Consider the following 13,958-nt stretch of genomic DNA (forward strand, 5'->3'; position numbering starts at 1 on the left):
AAACACCGGGGGGGAAATACCCCCCCCGGCCCCACTGTACTGCATCCCAGTAGACCCAGGGTAACAGAGTACATCGATGAGTATTGGCTTCAGTGCTTGGTTACAGCTTGGTCCCCCAGGCTGGCCTTGAACCTGCTTTGGCCATGTACCTCGGTACACAGTCGCATTTGATTTTGATTTTTGATTTGATTTGAATTACACTTGTTTCTTTAGGGCTTTTATGTCGAAAGTGTGCATTGTTTTTTAACCTCCTAAAGAACCTCTATATTCTGAAAGGTGGGTTAAGTCAGACATTCTCAACTGCATCAAGTTCGAACCTGCTGAAGATTTAAAGGTCGGTCCCTGTTTCAATCCTGGATTTAGGCAGTTCAAATGAGGTACAGAAAACCCTTCGACTCTTTGGCTGATCTCACGGAGTGAAAAACTTTATGAGTTTACAGAAGAACAAAAGAAACAAAAAATAAGTGTGAATTGTCTGGAGCCAGTGGCTCAGTGTGTTAGAATGCTGCCACATGATCGGGAGATGGTGGGTTCAAAAAAATAAAGGGGCCAATCCCACGCCATTCTTTACTGACACTTTGCATTCCACACTAACATCAACTAGCACAGAAAAGCTGTGTTGTAGCAACCAGCAGTTAGCTCAGTGTGATGAGTATCTGTACTTGTGATCCACAGGTCCAGGGTTCGAATCCCACATTAGTCAAGTGGCTCTGTGACACTTTGCTATATTTCTAAAACTATGACATGAAATATATGAAATATAATGCTTTCTGAGTTATTTAGTTAGCTTCGATTCTCATCATTTTGGACCATGCTGGAAATTTTTACTTTTAAATGTTTTGTAGTTTATAGCCGATCGTTTTCTGAATTTTTTGAAAAATTGCGGAAATTGCGTAATTTTGAATTTTGAAAAAATAATGGGTTATAGCCCATGTTTTTTGAAACAGCATCATATTAATCAGATCTTTCTTAGTGCTGTTGAGGTCTTCTTTTGTATGATAGTGTAACAGCCGGGAATCGAACCCTGGTCTCCCACTTGGAAAGCCAACATCTTAACCACTACGACAATTTGAGTTATCCTCATTCCTCATCATTTTGGACCATGGGCTATAGCCCATATCGTACGGCATACTATAGCACGCCGTTTTTCATCATTTCGGAGGATTTGAAAAAAATGAAAAAATAAAAAAACGATGGGTTATAGCCCATGTTTTTTGAAATTTTGAAAAAAAAAGTTAGCCTCGTTTCTCATCATTTTGGACCGTGGGCTATAGCCCATATCGTATGGCATACTATAGCGCGCCGTTTTTCATCATTTTGGAGGATTTGAAAAAAATGAAAAAATAAAAAAACGATGGGTTATAGCCCATGTTTTGTGAAATTTTGAAAAAAAAAAAAACGTATCCTCGTTTCTCATCATTTTGGACCATGGGCTATAGCCCATATCGTTCTAGTCAGGGTTCTAGTCTCATGAAGAACATTTTCACTGTCCATCTAAATTCTAAAAGGCTGGTTAAATGAGACATGGGCTATAACCCATCGTTTTTTTCATATTTTCATTATTTTCAAATCCTCAAAAACGATGAAAAGCGGCGTGCTATAGTATGCCGTACGATATGGGCTATAGCCCATGGTCCAAAATGATGAGGAATGAGGATAACTCAAATTGTCGTAGTGGTTAAGATGTTGGCTTTCCAAGTGGGAGACCAGGGTTCGATTCCCGGCTGTTACACTATCATACAAAAGAAGACCTCAACAGCACTAAGAAAGATCTGATTAATATGATGCTGTGTTATTTAAACTTTACTAACTGGAGGCTAACGAACAAAAGATCACTTCAAAATTACCAGGAGACTTAGACAGTGGTCTAATCATCAGGGTTTCAGTACAGACATTCCATGTTCAAGGCCTGTTCCTCCTACAGCTCAATGCTGCAGTAATTTGAACTTTTCAAGGCTAGAATAAAAAATAAAAACTCAAAAGCACCCGGAGACATCTGCTGAATGCCCAAAGGTACCGTGGCGTAATGGTGTGGAGCGCTTGACCCGATGCCTCTGCTACAGTCAGTTAGCCGGTTCAAGTCCCATGTCATGACATCAAGGTGCTGGAGGACCATCGGGAGTTCCTCCTACAGCTCAATGCTGCAGTAATTTGAACTTTTCAAGGCTAGAATAAAAAATAAAAACTCAAAAGCACCCGGAGACATCTGCTGAATGCCCAAAGGTGCCGTGGCGTAATGGTGTGGAGCTCTTGGCCCGATGCCTCTGCTACAGTCAGTTGGCCGGTTCAAGTCCCATGTCATGACATCAAGGTGCTGGAGGACCATCGGGAGTTCCTCCTACAGCTCAATGCTGCAGTAATTTGAACTTTTCAAGGCTAGAATAAAAAATAAAAACTCAAAAGCACCCGGAGACATCTGCTGAATGCCCAAAGGTGCCGTGGCGTAATGGTGTGGAGCGCTTGACCCGATGCCTCTGCTACAGTCAGTTAGCCGGTTCAAGTCCCATGTCATGACATCAAGGTGCTGGAGGACCATCGGGAGTTCCTCCTACAGCTCAATGCTGCAGTAATTTGAACTTTTCAAGGCTAGAATAAAAAATAAAAACTCAAAAGCACCCGGAGACATCTGCTGAATGCCCAAAGGTGCCGTGGCGTAATGGTGTGGAGCGCTTGGCCCGATGCCTCTGTTACAGTCAGTTGGCCGGTTCAAGTCCCATGTCATGACATCAAGGTGCTGGAGGACCATCGGGAGTTCCTCCTACAGCTCAATGCTGCAGTAATTTGAACTTTTCAAGGCTAGAATAAAAAATAAAAACTCAAAAGCACCCGGAGACATCTGCTGAATGCCCAAAGGTGCCGTGGTGTAATGGTGTGGAGCGTTTGGCCCGTTGCCTCTGCTTCAGTCAGTTGGCCGGTTCAAGTCCCATGTCATGACATCAAGGTGCTGGAGGACCATCGGGAGACGGTGCTCTCTCCCCCTGTTTCCTGAAAAGTAGCATTTGGGGGTTATGTTTGAAAGAACCCTGTCCACCTAAAGTTTTACAGATAAGAATTAGGTCAAACTTTTAAAAATAAATAGCAATGCATTTTGGCCCATCATCTGACAGAATAGTCTGTGACTATATGAATTTGACAATGAAAAACTGCAAATTGCGGAAATTGAAAATTGCGGAAATTGCAAATTTGGGAAATTGGAAATTGCGGAAATTGAGGAAATTGAAAATTGCGAAAATTGCAAATTGCGGAAATTGCGGAAATTGCAAATTTGGGAAATTGGAAATTGCGGAAATTGCAAATTTGGGAAATTGGAAATTGCGGAAATTGAGGAAATTGAAAATTGCGAAAATTGCAAATTGCGGAAATTGCGGAAATTGCAAATTTGGGAAATTGGAAATTGCGGAAATTGCGGAAATTGCGGAAATTGGAAATTGCGGAAATTACAAATTTGGGAAATTGAGGTGGCCCAAAACTTGGTTGGAAAGTCCCTCTTTTATGTCTGGCTTCCAGGCCAGTTGGAAAATGGCACACTGAGAGGTGGTAAGAGTATGTTAAATTGGACATTTTCATGGTAAAAGATTAGCTGGACAGGGTTCTTTCAGATATAAGCCCCAACCGTTACATCTCAGGAAACAGGGGGAGAGAGCACCGTCTCCCGATGGTCCTCCAGCACCTTGATGTCATGACATGGGACTTGAACCGGCCAACTGACTGTAGCAGAGGCATCGGGCCAAGCGCTCCACACCATTACGCCACGGCACCTTTGGGCATTCAGCAGATGTCTCCGGGTGCTTTTGAGTTTTTATTCTAGCCTTGAAAAGTTCAAATTACTGCAGCATTGAGCTGTAGGGGGAACTCCCAATGGTCCTCCAGCACCTTGATGTCATGACATGGGACTTGAACCGGCCAACTGACTGTAGCAGAGGCATCGGGCCAAGCGCTCCACACCATTACGCCACGGCACCTTTGGGCATTCAGCAGATGTCTCCGGGTGCTTTTGAGTTTTTCTTTTTTATTCTAGCCTTGAAAAGTTCAAATTACTGCAGCATTGAGCTGTAGGAGGAACTCCCGATGGTCCTCCAGCACCTTGATGTCATGACATGGGACTTGAACCGGCCAACTGACTGTAGCAGAGGCAACGGGCCAAGCGCTCCACACCATTACGCCACGGCACCTTTGGGCATTAAGCAGATGTCTCCGGGTGCTTTTGAGTTTTTATTTTTTATTCTAGCCTTGAAAAGTTCAAATTACTGCAGCATTGAGCTGTAGGAGGAACTCCCGATGGTCCTCCAGCACCTTGATGTCATGACATGGGACTTGAACCGGCCAACTGACTGTAGCAGAGGCATCGGGCCAAGCGCTCCACACCATTACGCCACGGCACCTTTGGGCATTCAGCAGATGTCTCCGGGTGCTTTTGAGTTTCTATTTTTTATTCTAGCCTTGAAAAGTTCAAATTACTGCAGCATTGAGCTGTAGGAGGAACAGGCCTTGAACATGGAATGTCTGTACTGAAACCCTGATGATTAGACCACTGCACCATCAGTCAGACACTCTCAGGCAAAGTCTCCTGGTAATTTTGAAGTGATCTTTTGTTCGTTAGCCTTCAGTTAGTAAAGTTTAAATAACACAGCATCATATTAATCAGATCTTTCTTAGCGCTGTTGAGGTCTTCTTTTGTATGATAGTGTAACAGCCGGGAATCGAACCCTGGTCTCCCACGTGGAAAGCCAACATCTTAACCACTACGACAATTAGAGTTATCCTCGTTTCTCATCATTTTGGACCATTGGCCCATATCGTACGGCATACTATAGCGTGCCGTTTTTCATCATTTTTGATGATTTGACAAAAAATGACGAAATGACAAAAACGATGGGTTATAGCCCATGTTTTTTGAAATTTTGAAAAAAAAAGTTAGCCTCGTTTCTCATCATTTTGGACCGTGGGCTATAGCCCATATCGTACGGCATACTATAGCGCGCCGTTTTTCATCATTTTTGAGGATTTGAAAAAAATGACGAAATGACAAAAACGATGGGTTATAGCCCATGTTTTTTGAAAAAAAAAAAAAAAAAAGTTAGCCTCGTTTCTCATCATTTTGGACCGTGGGCTATAGCCCATATCGTACGGCATACTATAGCGCGCCGTTTTTCATCATTTTTGAGGATTTGAAAAAAATGACGAAATGACAAAAACGGTGGGTTATAGCCCATGTTTTTTGAAATTTTGAAAAAAAAAGTTAGCCTCGTTTCTCATCATTTTGGACCGTGGGCTATAGCCCATATCGTACGGCATACTATAGCGCGCCGTTTTTCATCATTTTTGAGGATTTGAAAAAAATGACGAAATGACAAAAACGATGGGTTATAGCCCATGTTTTTTGAAATTTTGAAAAAAAAAGTTAGCCTCGTTTCTCATCATTTTGGACCGTGGGCTATAGCCCATATCGTACGGCATACTATAGCGCGCCGTTTTTCATCATTTTTGAGGATTTGAAAAAAATGACGAAATGACAAAAACGATGGGTTATAGCCCATGTTTTTTGAAATTTTGAAAAAAAAAAGTTAGCCTCGTTTCTCATCATTTTGGACCGTGGGCTATAGCCCATATCGTACGGCATACTATAGCGCGCCGTTTTTCATCATTTTTGAGGATTTGAAAAAAATGACGAAATGACAAAAACGATGGGTTATAGCCCATGTTTTTTGAAATTTTGAAAAAAAAAGTTAGCCTCGTTTCTCATCATTTTGGACCGTGGGCTATAGCCCATATCGTACGGCATACTATAGCGCGCCGTTTTTCATCATTTTTGAGGATTTGAAAAAAATGACGAAATGACAAAAACGATGGGTTATAGCCCATGTTTTTTGAAATTTTGAAAGAAAAAGTTAGCCTCGTTTCTCATCATTTTGGACCGTGGGCTATAGCCCATATCGTACGGCATACTATAGCGCGCCGTTTTTCATCATTTTTGAGGATTTGAAAAAAATGACGAAATGACAAAAACGATGGGTTATAGCCCATGTTTTTTGAAATTTTGAAAAAAAAAGTTAGCCTCGTTTCTCATCATTTTGGACCGTGGGCTATAGCCCATATCGTACGGCATACTATAGCGCGCCGTTTTTCATCATTTTTGAGGATTTGAAAAAAATTACGAAATGACAAAAACGATGGGTTATAGCCCATGTTTTTTGAAATTTTGAAAAAAAAAGTTAGCCTCGTTTCTCATCATTTTGGACCGTGGGCTATAGCCCATATCGTATGGCATACTATAGCGCGCCGTTTTTCATCATTTTTGAGGATTTGAAAAAAATTACGAAATGACAAAAACGATGGGTTATAGCCCATGTTTTTTGAAATTTTGGAAAAAAAAGTTAGCCTCGTTTCTCATCATTTTGGACCGTGGGCTATAGCCCATATCGTACGGCATACTATAGCGCGCCGTTTTTCATCATTTTTGAGGATTTGAAAAAAATGACAAAATGACAAAAACGATGGGTTATAGCCCATGTTTTTTGAAATTTTGAAAAAAAAAGTTAGCCTCGTTTCTCATCATTTTGGACCGTGGGCTATAGCCCATATCGTACGGCATACTATAGCGCGCCGTTTTTCATCATTTTTGAGGATTTGAAAAAAATGACGAAATGACAAAAACGATGGGTTATAGCCTATGTTTTTTGAAATTTTGAAAAAAAAAGTTAGCCTCGTTTCTCATCATTTTGGACCGTGGGCTATAGCCCATATCGTACGGCATACTATAGCATGCCGTTTTTCATCATTTTTGAGGATTTGAAAATAATGAAAATATGAAAAAAACGATGGGTTATAGCCCATGTTTTTTGAAATTTTGAAAAAAAAAGTTAGCCTCGTTTCTCATCATTTTGGACCGTGGGCTATAGCCCATATCGTACGGCATACTATAGCGCGCCGTTTTTCATCATTTTTGAGGATTTGAAAAAAATGACGAAATGACAAAAACGATGGGTTATAGCCCATGTTTTTTGAAATTTTGAAAAAAAAAGTTAGCCTTGTTTCTCATCATTTTGGACCGTGGGCTATAGCCCATATCGTACGGCATACTATAGCGCGCCGTTTTTCATCATTTTTGAGGATTTGAAAAAAATGACGAAATGACAAAAACTATGGGTTATAGCCCATGTTTTTTGAAATTTTGAAAAAAAAAGTTAGCCTCGTTTCTCATCATTTTGGACCGTGGGCTATAGCCCATATCGTACGGCATACTATAGCGCGCCGTTTTTCATCATTTTTGAGGATTTGAAAAAAATTACGAAATGACAAAAACGATGGGTTATAGCCCATGTTTTTTGAAATTTTGAAAAAAAAAGTTAGCCTCGTTTCTCATCATTTTGGACCGTGGGCTATAGCCCATATCGTACGGCATACTATAGCGCGCCGTTTTTCATCATTTTTGAGGATTTGAAAAAAATTACGAAATGACAAAAACGATGGGTTATAGCCCATGTTTTTTGAAATTTTGAAAAAAAAAGTTAGCCTCGTTTCTCATCATTTTGGACCGTGGGCTATAGCCCATATCGTATGGCATACTATAGCGCGCCGTTTTTCATCATTTTTGAGGATTTGAAAAAAATTACGAAATGACAAAAACGATGGGTTATAGCCCATGTTTTTTGAAATTTTGGAAAAAAAAGTTAGCCTCGTTTCTCATCATTTTGGACCGTGGGCTATAGCCCATATCGTACGGCATACTATAGCGCGCCGTTTTTCATCATTTTTGAGGATTTGAAAAAAATGACAAAATGACAAAAACGATGGGTTATAGCCCATGTTTTTTGAAATTTTGAAAAAAAAAGTTAGCCTCGTTTCTCATCATTTTGGACCGTGGGCTATAGCCCATATCGTACGGCATACTATAGCGCGCCGTTTTTCATCATTTTTGAGGATTTGAAAAAAATGACGAAATGACAAAAACGATGGGTTATAGCCTATGTTTTTTGAAATTTTGAAAAAAAAAGTTAGCCTCGTTTCTCATCATTTTGGACCGTGGGCTATAGCCCATATCGTACGGCATACTATAGCATGCCGTTTTTCATCATTTTTGAGGATTTGAAAATAATGAAAATATGAAAAAAACGATGGGTTATAGCCCATGTTTTTTGAAATTTTGAAAAAAAAAGTTAGCCTCGTTTCTCATCATTTTGGACCGTGGGCTATAGCCCATATCGTACGGCATACTATAGCGCGCCGTTTTTCATCATTTTTGAGGATTTGAAAAAAATGACGAAATGACAAAAACGATGGGTTATAGCCCATGTTTTTTGAAATTTTGAAAAAAAAAGTTAGCCTTGTTTCTCATCATTTTGGACCGTGGGCTATAGCCCATATCGTACGGCATACTATAGCGCGCCGTTTTTCATCATTTTTGAGGATTTGAAAAAAATGACGAAATGACAAAAACTATGGGTTATAGCCCATGTTTTTTGAAATTTTGAAAAAAAAAGTTAGCCTCGTTTCTCATCATTTTGGACCGTGGGCTATAGCCCATATCGTACGGCATACTATAGCGCGCCGTTTTTCATCATTTTTGAGGATTTGAAAAAAATTACGAAATGACAAAAACGATGGGTTATAGCCCATGTTTTTTGAAATTTTGAAAAAAAAAGTTAGCCTCGTTTCTCATCATTTTGGACCGTGGGCTATAGCCCATATCGTACGGCATACTATAGCGCGCCGTTTTTCATCATTTTTGAGGATTTGAAAAAAATTACGAAATGACAAAAACGATGGGTTATAGCCCATGTTTTTTGAAATTTTGAAAAAAAAAGTTAGCCTCGTTTCTCATCATTTTGGACCGTGGGCTATAGCCCATATCGTACGGCATACTATAGCGCGCCGTTTTTCATCATTTTTGAGGATTTGAAAAAAATGACGAAATGACAAAAACGATGGGTTATAGCCCATCTTTTTTGAAATTTTGAAAAAAAAAGTTAGCCTCGTTTCTCATCATTTTGGACCATGGGATATAGCCCATATCGTACGGCATACTATAGCACGCCGTTTTTCATCATTTTTGAGGATTTGAAAAAAAATGAAAAAAACGATGGGTTATAGCCCATGTTTTTTGAAATTTTGAAAAGAAAGGTTATCCTCGTTTCTCATCATTTTGGACCATGGGCTATAGCCCATATCGTACGGCATACTATAGCACGCCGTTTTTCATCATTTCGGAGGATTTGAAAAAAATGAAAAAATAAAAAAACGATGGGTTATAGCCCATGTTTTTTGAAATTTTGAAAAAAAAAGTTAGCCTCGTTTCTCATCATTTTGGACCATGGGCTATAGCCCATATCGTACGGCATACTATAGCGCGCCGTTTTTCATCATTTTTGAGGATTTGAAAAAAATGACGAAATGACAAAAACGATGGGTTATAGCCCATGTTTTTTGAAATTTTGAAAAAAAAAGTTAGCCTCGTTTCTCATCATTTTGGACCGTGGGCTATAGCCCATATCGTACGGCATACTATAGCGCGCCGTTTTTCATCATTTTGGAGGATTTGAAAAAAATGAAAAAATAAAAAAACGATGGGTTATAGCCCATGTTTTTTGAAATTTTGAAAAAAAAAACTTATCCTCGTTTCTCATCATTTTGGACCATGGGCTATAGCCCATATCGTTCTAGTCAGGGTTCTAGTCTCATGAAGAACATTTTCACTGTCCATCTAAATTCTAAAAGGCTGGTTAAATGAGACATGGGCTATAACCCATCGTTTTTTTCATATTTTCATTATTTTCAAATCCTCAAAAACGATGAAAAGCGGCGTGCTATAGTATGCCGTACGATATGGGCTATAGCCCATGGTCCAAAATGATGAGAAATGAGGATAACTCAAATTGTCGTAGTGGTTAAGATGTTGGCTTTCCAAGTGGGAGACCAGGGTTCGATTCCCGGCTGTTACACTATCATACAAAAGAAGATCTCAACAGCGCTAAGAAAGATCTGATTAATATGATGCTGTGTTATTTAAACTTTACTAACTGAAGGCTAACGAACAAAAGATCACTTCAAAATTACCAGGAGACTTTGCCTGAGAGTGTCTGACTGATGGTGCAGTGGTCTAATCATCAGTGTTTCAGTACAGACATTCCATGTTCAAGGCCTGTTCCTCCTACAGCTCAATGCTGCAGTAATTTGAACTTTTCAAGGCTAGAATAAAAAATAAAAACTCAAAAGCACCCGGAGACATCTGCTGAATGCCCAAAGGTGCCGTGGCGTAATGGTGTGGAGCGCTTGGCCCGATGCCTCTGCTACAGTCAGTTGGCCGGTTCAAGTCCCATGTCATGACATCAAGGTGCTGGAGGACCATCGGGAGTTCCTCCTACAGCTCAATGCTGCAGTAATTTGAACTTTTCAAGGCTAGAATAAAAAATAAAAACTCAAAAGCACCCGGAGACATCTGCTGAATGCCCAAAGGTGCTGTGGCGTAATGGTGTGGAGCGCTTGGCCCGATGCCTCTGTTACAGTCAGTTGGCCGGTTCAAGTCCCATGTCATGACATCAAGGTGCTGGAGGACCATCGGGAGTTCCTCCTACAGCTCAATGCTGCAGTAATTTGAACTTTTCAAGGCTAGAATAAAAAATAAAAACTCAAAAGCACCCGGAGACATCTGCTGAATGCCCAAAGGTGCCGTGGTGTAATGGTGTGGAGCGCTTGGCCCGTTGCCTCTGCTACAGTCAGTTGGCCGGTTCAAGTCCCATGTCATGACATCAAGGTGCTGGAGGACCATCGGGAGACGGTGCTCTCTCCCCCTGTTTCCTGAAAAGTAGCATTTGGGGGTTATGTTTGAAAGAACCCTGTCCACCTAAAGTTTTACAGATAAGAATTAGGTCAAACTTTTAAAAATAAATAGCAATGCATTTTGGCCCATCATCTGACAGAATAGTCTGTGACTATATGAATTTGACAATGAAAAACTGCAAATTGCGGAAATTGAAAATTGCGGAAATTGCAAATTTGGGAAATTGGAAATTGCGGAAATTGAGGAAATTGAAAATTGCGAAAATTGAAAATTGCGGAAATTGCGGAAATTGCAAATTTGGGAAATTGGAAATTGCGGAAATTGCGGAAATTGGAAATTGCAAATTGCGGAAATTACAAATTTGGGAAATTGAGGTGGCCCAAAACTTGGTTGGAAAGTCCCTCTTTTATGTCTGGCTTCCAGGCCAGTTGGAAAATGGCACACTGAGAGGTGGTAAGAGTATGTTAAATTGGACATTTTCATGGTAAAAGATTAGCTGGACAGGGTTCTTTCAGATATAAGCCCCAACCGTTACATCTCAGGAAACAGGGGGAGAGAGCACCGTCTCCCGATGGTCCTCCAGCACCTTGATGTCATGACATGGGACTTGAACCGGCCAACTGACTGTAGCAGAGGCATCGGGCCAAGCGCTCCACACCATTACGCCACGGCACCTTTGGGCATTCAGCAGATGTCTCCGGGTGCTTTTGAGTTTTTATTCTAGCCTTGAAAAGTTCAAATTACTGCAGCATTGAGCTGTAGGGGGAACTCCCAATGGTCCTCCAGCACCTTGATGTCATGACATGGGACTTGAACCGGCCAACTGACTGTAGCAGAGGCATCGGGCCAAGCGCTCCACACCATTAGGCCACGGCACCTTTGGGCATTCAGCAGATGTCTCCGGGTGCTTTTGAGTTTTTATTTTTTATTCTAGCCTTGAAAAGTTCAAATTACTGCAGCATTGAGCTGTAGGAGGAACTCCCGATGGTCCTCCAGCACCTTGATGTCATGACATGGGACTTGAACCGGCCAACAGACTGTAACAGAGGCATCGGGGCAAGCGCTCCACACCATTACGCCACGGCACCTTTGGGCATTCAGCAGATGTCTCCGGGTGCTTTTGAGTTTTTATTTTTTATTCTAGCCTTGAAAAGTTCAAATTACTGCAGCATTGAGCTGTAGGAGGAACTCCCGATGGTCCTCCAGCACCTTGATGTCATGACATGGGACTTGAACCGGCCAACTGACTGCAGAGGCATCGGGCCAAGCGCTCCACACCATTACGCCACGGCACCTTTGGGCATTCAGCAGATGTCTCCGGGTGCTTTTGAGTTTTTATTTTTTATTCTAGCCTTGAAAAGTTCAAATTACTGCAGCATTGAGCTGTAGGAGGAACAGGCCTTGAACATGGAATGTCTGTACTGAAACACTGATGATTAGACCACTGCACCATCAGTCAGACACTCTCAGGCAAAGTCTCCTGGTAATTTTGAAGTGATCTTTTGTTCGTTAGCCTTCAGTTAGTAAAGTTTAAATAACACAGCATCATATTAATCAGATCTTTCTTAGCGCTGTTGAGGTCTTCTTTTGTATGATAGTGTAACAGCCGGGAATCGAACCCTGGTCTCCCACGTGGAAAGCCAACATCTTAACCACTACGACAATTAGAGTTATCCTCGTTTCTCATCATTTTGGACCATGGGCTATAGCCCATATCGTACGGCATACTATAGCGTGCCGTTTTTCATCATTTTTGATGATTTGACAAAAAAAATTAAATTTAAAAAACGATGGGTTATAGCCCATGTTTTTTGAAATTTTGAAAAAAAAAGTTAGCCTCGTTTCTCATCATTTTGGACCGTGGGCTATAGCCCATATCGTACGGCATACTATAGCGCGCAGTTTTTCATCATTTTTGAGGATTTGAAAAAAATGACGAAATGACAAAAACGATGGGTTATAGCCCATGTTTTTTGAAATTTTGAAAAAAAAAGTTAGCCTCGTTTCTCATCATTTTGGACCGTGGGCTATAGCCCATATCGTACGGCATACTATAGCGCGCCGTTTTTCATCATTTTTGAGGATTTGAAAAAAATGACGAAATGACAAAAACGGTGGGTTATAGCCCATGTTTTTTGAAATTTTGAAAAAAAAAGTTAGCCTCGTTTCTCATCATTTTGGACCGTGGGCTATAGCCCATATCGTATGGCATACTATAGCGCGCCGTTTTTCATCATTTTTGAGGATTTGAAAAAAATGACGAAATGACAAAAACGATGGGTTATAGCCCATGTTTTTTGAAATTTTGAAAAAAAAAAGTTAGCCTCGTTTCTCATCATTTTGGACCGTGGGCTATAGCCCATATCGTACGGCATACTATAGCGCGCCGTTTTTCATCATTTTTGAGGATTTGAAAAAAATGACGAAATGACAAAAACGATGGGTTATAGCCCATGTTTTTTGAAATTTTGAAAAAAAAAAGTTAGCCTCGTTTCTCATCATTTTGGACCGTGGGCTATAGCCCATATCGTACGGCATACTATAGCGCGCCGTTTTTCATCATTTTTGAGGATTTGAAAAAAATGACAAAATGACAAAAACGATGGGTTATAGCCCATGTTTTTTGAAATTTTGAAAAAAAAAGTTAGCCTCGTTTCTCATTATTTTGGACCGTGGGCTATAGCCCATATCGTACGGCATACTATAGCGCGCCGTTTTTCATCATTTTTGAGGATTTGAAAAAAATGACGAAATGACAAAAACGATGGGTTATAGCCCATGTTTTTTGAAATTTTGAAAAAAAAAGTTAGCCTCGTTTCTCATCATTTTGGACCGTGGGCTATAGCCCATATCGTACGGCATACTATAGCGCGCCGTTTTTCATCATTTTTGAGGATTTGAAAAAAATTACGAAATGACAAAAACGATGGGTTATAGCCCATGTTTTTTGAAATTTTGAAAAAAAAAGTTAGCCTCGTTTCTCATCATTTTGGACCGTGGGCTATAGCCCATATCGTACGGCATACTATAGCGCGCCGTTTTTCATCATTTTTGAGGATTTGAAAAAAATGACGAAATGACAAAAACGATGGGTTATAGCCCATGTTTTTTGAAATTTTGAAAAAAAAAGTTAGCCTCGTTTCTCATCATTTTGGACCGTGGGCTATAGCCCATATCGTAC

This window comes from Protomyctophum bolini, assembly GCF_963924005.1.
Source record: "Protomyctophum bolini genome assembly, chromosome: 18".
NCBI lineage: Eukaryota > Metazoa > Chordata > Actinopteri > Myctophiformes > Myctophidae > Protomyctophum > Protomyctophum bolini.